The sequence below is a fragment of the Myotis brandtii genome, unplaced genomic scaffold, assembly GCF_000412655.1.
Source record: "Myotis brandtii unplaced genomic scaffold, ASM41265v1 scaffold1377, whole genome shotgun sequence".
Taxonomy (NCBI): domain Eukaryota; kingdom Metazoa; phylum Chordata; class Mammalia; order Chiroptera; family Vespertilionidae; genus Myotis; species Myotis brandtii.
In genome coordinates, this window is record NW_005354903.1 from 225679 (window position 1) to 235274 (window position 9596).

Genomic DNA, 9596 nt, shown 5'->3' on the forward strand with positions numbered 1-9596 from the left:
TAGTATAGTCTGTTATTTCAAAATACCTAGATATTTAATAATTTTTATTATTTAATTTATCAAAGTTTTAAGTTACCAAAGATTTTGTTAAACTATGTTTAGTCATATATAATTATCACTGAAAAATATTTTTTACCATATAATTGTTCATTTTAATTTTATATATTTTGCCTTAGCAACTTTGAGATCTTAAAGCCAATTATTATTACCCAAGGTATTTTCCTTGGCAAATTATGTAACAGAGATAACTCACTGGCTTTCAGTGGCTTTAATGTTAACATTTTATTTTATTTTATTTTTCTTTATAAAAACAGGAGTGCCCCCTGGGACCTGGGAGGCAACCTTGGAATGCGGTTCATTATTATTCAAGAACTGCCCATTATCATGGAAACATTAATCTTGTTTTACAAACCCAGCCTGTATATTTTCCTTGTGTCATTTTTATCATCTTTTGAAGAAAACCAGTCTTGGGCTTACTCCATAGCATCCATCAAGAGATGGGGCTTAGGCCAAGAGACCCCCCAAAATCAAGTGGAGCACCTTTCTCTTAAACTAGCTTTTTCTCTTCATGGGTATAGAAGTCCCAGATGGCATCCCTAAATTGTGAGAAATGGCTCATCCAAATTTCAAATGATGGACTGGGAAATAAAAACATGGCAAAATGAGACTTAATAACACTCCTGAGAGCGGGTGTCCATTTTACAGGATCACAATAAAGGCCATGGGCAAGAGACCTACTAATTAATGGGCTGGGGCCTTTTTAGTCCCCTCTGCCTCCCCTATGTCTAGGGGAATTTCCTAAGACCTGTGTTATTGGCCACATATACCACTTATATTCTCTCTCCCTACCCCCACATCCTGTTTGCTCTGGGGAAATTCAGTAATGGCCTGGCAACCTACTGTTTCTTTTCTATGAAGATAAGTTAAAGGCATGCTTAATAGACTAACAATAAACAAATTAAACCAAACAAAAGAGACAGATAAAATAACAATCAACAGACAGGCATGCATAACACATAGATAAGACTTAATAAATCAGAGTTCTTTTAATGGATCTTTCAGGTGTTCTACATTGCCTAGGACTTAGAGCCATATGTGGCCCAGGTATTAGCCTGTTGTTCACAGATCTTATCATATTCTGCTCTTCATGGCATTGACTGGCATCACTTTAGCTAAAATCTGCCTGTCCCAAAGCATCATATGGTAATATTCAGACAAACATTAAGGAGTTTTTTTGTAAAAGGACTGTTAGCCCTATTTTCTTTAGTTCATGAGCCTTCCCACACTAGATGTGGAGGATCAGGGGCCTTAGTTGTTACAGACTTTTGATCCCCAATATGAAGTGGGCATAATGCAGTTTGAACAAGAGCCCACATAGTTAAAGATGACAAGGGCACTCATTTTCCTTGAGTCTTATTTAAGAGAGTACATTTTGACACCTTAATATCTTTATTTTTGAGCATGCAAGCTAAAAATGTACAAGGATGTTTTTGCCTTTACTTGAATTCTTCCCCATTAAAACCTGGCTGATTAAAAATGTCCCCATTCACTTACAGTTGCAACTTCAAAGCAGGCAGGGGCTTTGTGCATGATGAACTTCCACCTTTCTGCTGAATTTCTACTTTTCCGTTTTCACTTGGTTTTTTTCTCAGGCGAATCTTCTCCTCCAGTCCCTGTTTGGATGCCACATGCTGCAAACTTTGCAGAGGGGATCAGGATCTGAAGGAGGGGCCAACGCACAAATGAAAATGTTATACAAGAAATATGAATTTAAAAGGCATTGGGGGCCAGGTGGAGACCTCTTTTCTGAAGAGGCACACCGAGACCTCTGGCCTGGTCTGCTTTTTATTTATTCAAATACACATATGCCCTCTACTAATGCATATAGGCAGATCAAAGGTAAAATTTGGTAAACAAATGTAAAGTTTACCAGGTCAGGAAATCACCTTGAGCCATTGCAATCCACTCATAGGCAGCAAAATTTCAGACATCTCTCCTAGCAATTTTTTACAGATACATCTCCTAGGACAATGGAAACTAAGCAGAAATGGGACTACATCAAAATAAAAAGCTTCCACACTGAAAAATAAACCATCAACAAAATAACAAGAGAGCCCACTACAAGGGAGAATATGTTTTCCAGTGGTAGATCCGATGAGGGATTAATCTCCAAAATGTATAAGGAATTCATATAACTTAACAAGAGGAAGATAAAAACCCCATTAAAAAATAAGCAAATGAGCTAAATAGACACTTCTCAAAAGTGGACATAGGAAAGCCAACAGGCATATGAAAAAAATTTTCAATGTCACTAATCATCCAAGAGATGCAAATCAAAAAAACAATGAGGTATAACCTACCAGATGTCAAAATGGCTGTTGTCAACAAATCAACAAATGACATGTGCTGGTGGGGATGTGGAAAAAAGGGAACCCTCATACACTGCTGGTGGGAATGCAGATTGGTTCAGCCTCTGTGGAAAACAGTATGGAGTTTCCTCAAAAAGTTGAAATGGAACTCCCATTTGAACTCCCTAGTAACTCCACTTCTAGGAATATATCCCAAGAAGTCAGAAACACCAATCAGAAAGGATATATATACTTCTATGTTCATAGTAGCACAATTTACAATAGCTAAGATTTGGAAACAGCCCAAGTGCCCATCAGCAGTTATGTGGATAAAGAAACACTAGTACATGTACACAATGGAATACTATGGGGCAGTAAAAAATTCTTTCTTACCATTTGCAACAGCATGAATGAACCTGGAGAGCATTATGCTAAGTGAAATAAGCCAGTCAAAGTTAAGTGTCTCATTATCTCACTTATATGTGGAATCTAATGAACAAAATAAGCTGACGGGAAAAAAAACAGACACAGAGACATGGAAGCATTGAACAGACTGTCAAACTTCAGAGGGAAGGCAGGGGACAGTGGGCAGGTGGGACGAGATCAACCAATGAAATTGTGTGTATATATGCTTAATCCATGGACACCTACAATAGCATAGGTGTTGCTATGGGGTGGGGTAGGGTAGGGGAGGGCTGTAAGACATCAAAGGGTGACAAGTAATACTTTTAACAAAGTTTTTTTTTAAAGGAAAGAAACACTTTATAAAGTATATGGTTGTCAATACACCATGCTATATATATGAAAGTAAAACCAAATCACATTGAATATAAACTATAATTGAAAATTTTTTCATACAAACCATGTTCTGATAGAGCAGTCTTTTCTTTTATTCCAGGGAGATGAAGACCTTCAGCATCACACTTCAAACCTGAAGATTTTGTCTATTAAAAAAGACCTTTCATGCCCTAACTGGTTTGGCTCAGTGGATAGAGCATTGGCCTAGGGACTGAAGGGTCCCAGGTTCGATTCCAGTCAAGGGCATGTACCTTGGTTGCGGGCACATACCCAGTAGGGAGTGTGCAGGAGGCAGTTGATCGATGTTTCTCTCTCATCAATGATTCTAACTCTCTATCCCTCTCCGTTGCTCTCTGTAAAAAATCAATAAAATATATTTTTTTAAAAAGACCTTTCAGAGGCTGAAGGTGACTGAGATGGTGACTAGAAAAGACATTGGAGGGTGTTCAGAGGCTGGAAGAAGGGGTTCCCCTGTGTCTGTGCCATATAAACATCCTTGAAGCAAGAGACAGTTCTCAGCCACCCTTAGCCTCTAAGACTAGCCAACATCATTTTTTTATCCGAACTTTTTATTGCCAAACTATCATGACCTCCCATATTTGTCATAATTATTCCACTGAGGTAAACCACCTGGCCAACCTGCATCTGTGGCCCTCATACACCTAGCTTTCTCTGGGCTTCTGATAAGGGTTAGCTAGCTAGATTAATTAGGCAGACAGGAAGGGGGATGGTCCTGAGAGGATGAAGTTATTCCTGACCTGAGCAACGAAAACATCCATAAACCAGAACAGAGGTATCTCTGGCCTGAGAATTAAAGCAGCCATAATGAAGATCAAAAGCAGCCCTGACCTGAGAAGCTGGGAGAGCCATAAGGGGTAATAAAACATCTCCAGCCAGGACAACTGAGAGAGAGCTATAGGGAAATCAAAAGCAAATCCAACCTGAACAGATAAGATAACCAAAAGGATGAGAAGTGTGGATGTGGTGGTCATAGGAACTGATTACTAGGCTAGGGCTTCAGGGTTGGAAAGACTCAATAAGGGAAAGAGTGGTCTCCTGGATATAGAATATCTCAGTCAAAGAGAGCATTAGCCACCCTCCTTAGGGACCCCTCTGACTCCCCATGTTAGGAGAGACAGTCTTAGGATTAGAAACTTGGAATTAGAAGTTTCAGAAGTAGTACCTGCTTGCAATAAAGTTTCTGTACCTCTCACCTACCACCTTTTGTTCATGGCTTCATTCTTCGAATCCATCTGACAAGAACCCAGGAAATCACCCTTGTACCCTGCCCATCAAAAACCCAAATCAGTTATACTTGAAAGAGATGATGTGGTTCTGGAGGGCATGGGCCATTTTCTTCCTGCAGTTGGTAGAGAATAAGCTCCAGGGTGCTCAGCATTTGTTAAAGATGCAAAACCAGCAATGTTGCCACATTCTCTTCCAGGGCACACAAGCCTAAATAATACTAAAGGGAGCAATTCAACAAAAGGATATAACTCTGGCAAACATATATGAACCCAATGCAAGAGCACCCAAATATATATATTAAAAAAAAACTTCTGGAAGATATCAAGACAGCTATACAATCATAGTAGGGGACTTTAATACCCCATTGACACCACTGGGTAAATCTTCTAAACAAAAAATTAGCAAAGAAACAGCAATTCTAAATGACTCACTAGATCAGATGGATTTAATTGAAATAATCAGAACATTTCATCCCAAAGCTACAGAATATACATTCTTCTCAAGTACACACGGGACATTTTCAAAGATGGACCACATATTAGGACACAGGAAAAGTCTCTTTAAATTCAAGAAGATAGAAATCATATCAAGCATCTTCTCAGATCACAGTGGCATAAAATTACAAATCAACTACAAAAAAAAAAACAATGAAAAAAATCAAACACTTGGAGGCTAAATAGCATGCTATTAAACAAAGCTTGTGTTACCAAAGAGATCAAAATAGAAATAAAAAGCATCCTGGTAACAAATGACAATGAAAATACAACAATCCAAAATCTATGGGACACAGTGAAAGTCCTGAGAGGGAAGTTCATAGCTCTACGGCCTACCTAAAAAAAAATTAGAAAGAATTAGGAGAGCAACAAGAAAAGCCCAGAGTGAGCAGAAGGAAAGAAACCCTATATAATAAAAGCCTAATATGCAAATAACTGAACAACCAAATGACCCTCTGAAAGACCAGTCGCTATAACATGTACTGACCACCAGGGGCAGATACTCAATGCAGGAGCTGACCCCAGCTCACATGCTCCAGGCTAGCCAAGGCAGGTGCTATCAGGGGCCCCCCAATCACCCTTCAGATCGCCCCGCAGAGGGTGACAACGGCGGAGGGAGGGCAGGACTGGCAAGTGGGTGGTGCCAGGCCAACCAAGGCAGGTGCCAGCATGCATGCCCTGATCACCCCATCAGTTGCCCCACAGATTGGCCATGACCACCAGCCAGGCCTAAGGACCATACTCGTGCACAAATTTCATGTACTGGGCCTCTAGTAATAAATATCAGAGGAGAAATAAGTGACGTAGAGACCAAAAAAATACAAAAGAGCAATAAAACCAAGAGCTACTTCTTTGAAAGGATAAACAAGATTGATGAACCTCTAGCCAGGCTCACTAAGAAAGAAAGAGGACCCAAATAAACAAAATCAGAAATGAAAGAGGTGAAGTAGCAATTGACCCACAAAAATGCAAAGGGTTGTAATATATATATATATATATGTTATAAACAACTCTACTCCAACAAACTGGACAACCTAGACAAAATAGACATATTCTTATAAAATAAAAAGCTTCCAAAACTCAATCAGGAAGAATAAAAAAACCTGAATAGGCCGATAACTACCAATGATAAAAAAACCAATAGGCCGATAACTACCAATGAAATTGAAGCAGTAATCAAGGAACTTCCAGCAAAGCCTAGTCTGTCGGCTTCACAGGGGAGTTTTCTCAAACACTCACAGAAGAACTAAAACCTATCCTTATTTCAAAAAATTCGAGAGGAAGAAACACTTACAAGTTCTTTCTATGAAGCCAGCATTACCATGATCCCAAAATCAGATAAATATACCACAAAGAAAGAGAATTACAGGCCAATAACCCTGATGAACATATATGCTAAAATCCTGAACAAAATTCTAGCAAATCAGATCCAGCATTACATTATAAAGATCATATAACATGACCAAGTGGGATTTATTCTGGGGATGCAAGGCTGGTACAATATCAATAAAAGTGATACATCACTTATAAACAAATTATAATGAACAACATAAACCAACGAACAAAAACAGAGACAGAGAAGCATCAATCAGATGCTCAAACCTCAGAAGGAAAGTAGGGGAGAGTGGGGATTAGGGGAAGAGCAACCAAAGGACTTGTATGCATGCATATAAGCATAACTAATGGACACAGACACCAGGGGAGTGAGGGTATGAGCAGGGAGGAGGTGGCAATAAGGGGATAAGGACACATATGTAATATCTTAATCAATAAAGAAAGGGAAAATTTAAAAAAAAACAAATTGAGAGACAAAAATCACATAATCATACCAATTGATGCAGGAAAAAACATTTGACAAAATCCAACATCATTTCTTAATAAAAACTCTCAGCAAAGTGTCAATAGTGGAATCATAGCTCAACAGAATAAAAGCTTTATATGACAAACCGACAGCCAACATCATACTCAATGGGCAAAAGCTAAAATCATTTCCCCTAAGAACAGGAACAAGACAGAGATGCCCACATTCACCACTCCTGTTCAATATAGTAGTAGAAGTGTAAGTCATAGTGATCAGACAAGAAGAAGAAATAAAAGGCATCCAAATGGGAAAAGAAGAGGTAAAACTGTCATTATTCACAGATGACATGATATTGTACATAGAAAACCCTAAATACTCCATCAAAAATCTACTACACTTAATAAAAGAATTTGGCAATGTAGCAGAATACAAAATTAACTCCCAGAAATCTATGTATTTTTTTATATATACACCAATAATGAACTCGCAGAAAAAGAAACTAAAAAAAAAAATCCTATTTCCAAAAAAAAAAAAAAAAAAAGATACCTAGGACTAAACTCAGGAGGTAAAAGACCTGTACTTGGAAAAACTACAGGACATTGAAAAAAGGAATAGAGAAAGATATAAACAAATGGAAAAATATATTGTGTTCATGCACTGGTAGAACCAACATCATTAAAATGTCCATACTACCCAAAGCAATCTATAGATTTAATGCAATCCCCATTAAAATACCAATGAATATTTCACAGACCTGGAACAAACTCTCCAAAAATTCATCTAGGATAAACAAACAAACAAACAAAAAAACAGAATAGCTTCAGCAATCCTGAGAAAGAAGAACAAAGTTAGAGAGATTACAATATCAGATATCAAGCTATGTTACAAAGCCACTGTTCTCAAAACGGCCAGGTACTGGCACAAGAACAGATATTTAGACCAGTGGAACAGAACAGAGAACCCAGAAATCGACCAAGTCATTATGTTCAATTAATATTTGACAAAGGAGGCAAGAGCATACAATGGAGTCAATACAGTGTCTTCAATAAATGGTGTTGGGAAAATTGGACAGATACATGCAAAAAAATGAAACTATCCTCCAACGTATAATGTACACAAAAATAAACTCAAAATGGATAAAGGTCTTAAATATAAGACAGGAAACCAAAAAAAGACTTAGAAGAATCCATAGGCAGCAAAATATCAGACATGCTTTAGCAATATCTTTACTAATAATAGCACCCAGGGCAATGGAAACTAAAGAGAAAATAAACAATTGGGACTACATCAAAATAAAAAGCTTCTGCACAAAAAAAGAAATCATCAACAAAACAAAAAGAAAGCCCACTGCATGGGAGAACATATTTGCCAATGTTATCTCTGATAAAGGTTTAATCTCCAACATTTACAGGGAACTCATGCAACTCAACAAAAGGAAGATTAGCAATTTAATCAAAAAATGGGCAAAGAACCTAAATAAACACTTTTTGAAAGAGGACATACAGCAGGCCGAAAGACATATGAAAACATGCTCATAGTCACTAATCATCTGAGAGATGCATATCAAAAGGACGATGAGGTACCACCTCACATCTGCACCTGTCAGAATGGTTATCATCAACAAATCAACAAAAGCAAAGCTGGGGAGGATGTGGAGAAAAAGGAACCCTCATACACTGCTGAGTGGAATGCAGACTGGTGCAGCCACTGTGGAAAATAGTATGAAGTTTCCTAAAATACTAAAAATGGAACTTCCATTTGACCCAGTAATCCCACTTCTAGGAATATATCCCAAGAAATCAGAAAGACCAATCAAAAAGAATATAGCACCCCTATATTCATAGTAGCACTATTTACAAGAGCTAAGATTTGGAAACAACTTAAGTGCCCATCAGAAGATGAGTGGATTAGAAAACTGTGGTACATCTACACAATGGAATGCTGCTATAAAAAGGAAGGAACTTCTACCATTTGAAACAGCATGGATGGACCTGGAGAGTATTATGCTACCCAAAATAAGCCAGTTGGAGAAAGATAAATATCTCATGATCTCACTCATTTGTGGAATACAATGAACAAGTAAACTGATGAACAAAAATAAGTCCAGAGACAGAGAAGCATCAAAAAGACTGTCCAACCTTAGAGGAAAGGTGTGTGTGTAGTAGGGGGGGGGGGGGGGGGGGGGGGGAAAGGGATATTGACACTGGGGCAGTGGGGTCTTGTCCTGGGGAGTGGGAGTGGCGAGGAGGTGTCAATGGGGGGAAAGGAGAACAATGTAATACTTTAAACAATAAAAAAATAAAGTATTAGAGATGTCCCCCCGTTTTTTAAAACAAATTTTTTTTTATTTCCACTTACCTTCCCAAACTCTAGCTTATGGTAACCACTATTTTCTGTCTCTATAAATTTGACTATTCTATGAGCCTCATTATAAGTAAAATCATATAATAAATATTTTTTGTGTCTGGCTTATTTCACCTAGTATACAGTTAACCCTTGGACAACATGGGTTTGACTTGCATAGATCTGCTTATATACAAACTAGGGGCCCGGTGCACAAAAATTTGTGCACTGGGGAGGGGGTTCCCTCAGCCCAGCTTGCCCCCTATCACATACTGGGAGCCCTAGGGGATGTCCTACTACCTGCTCCCTGCTCCCTTGGGGAGTGGGCCTAAGCCACAGTCTGGCCACCCTTTGTGGGAGTCGAACGGGCTGATCAGGGGAAGGCACCAGCCCCATCACCGCACTGTTGCAGCCACTGCAAGTCAACAATTGCTGGCTGGCTCCACCCTGGTTCCCCGCCTCTGCCGCCATCAACAATCCTTGGCTGGCTCCTCCCTGGCCCAGGCCTAAAGCCTCTGCTGTAGGCTTTAGGCCTGGGCCGGGGCACCCCCAGCTCCCGCCGCC

General features: G+C 39.0%; 1 pseudogene; it reads right to left on the minus strand.

The window, feature by feature from the left end:
* Positions 1–3540: 3540 nt before the first annotated feature.
* Positions 3541–9596, minus strand: part of LOC102255239 — a 7625-nt pseudogene continuing 1569 nt past the window's right edge.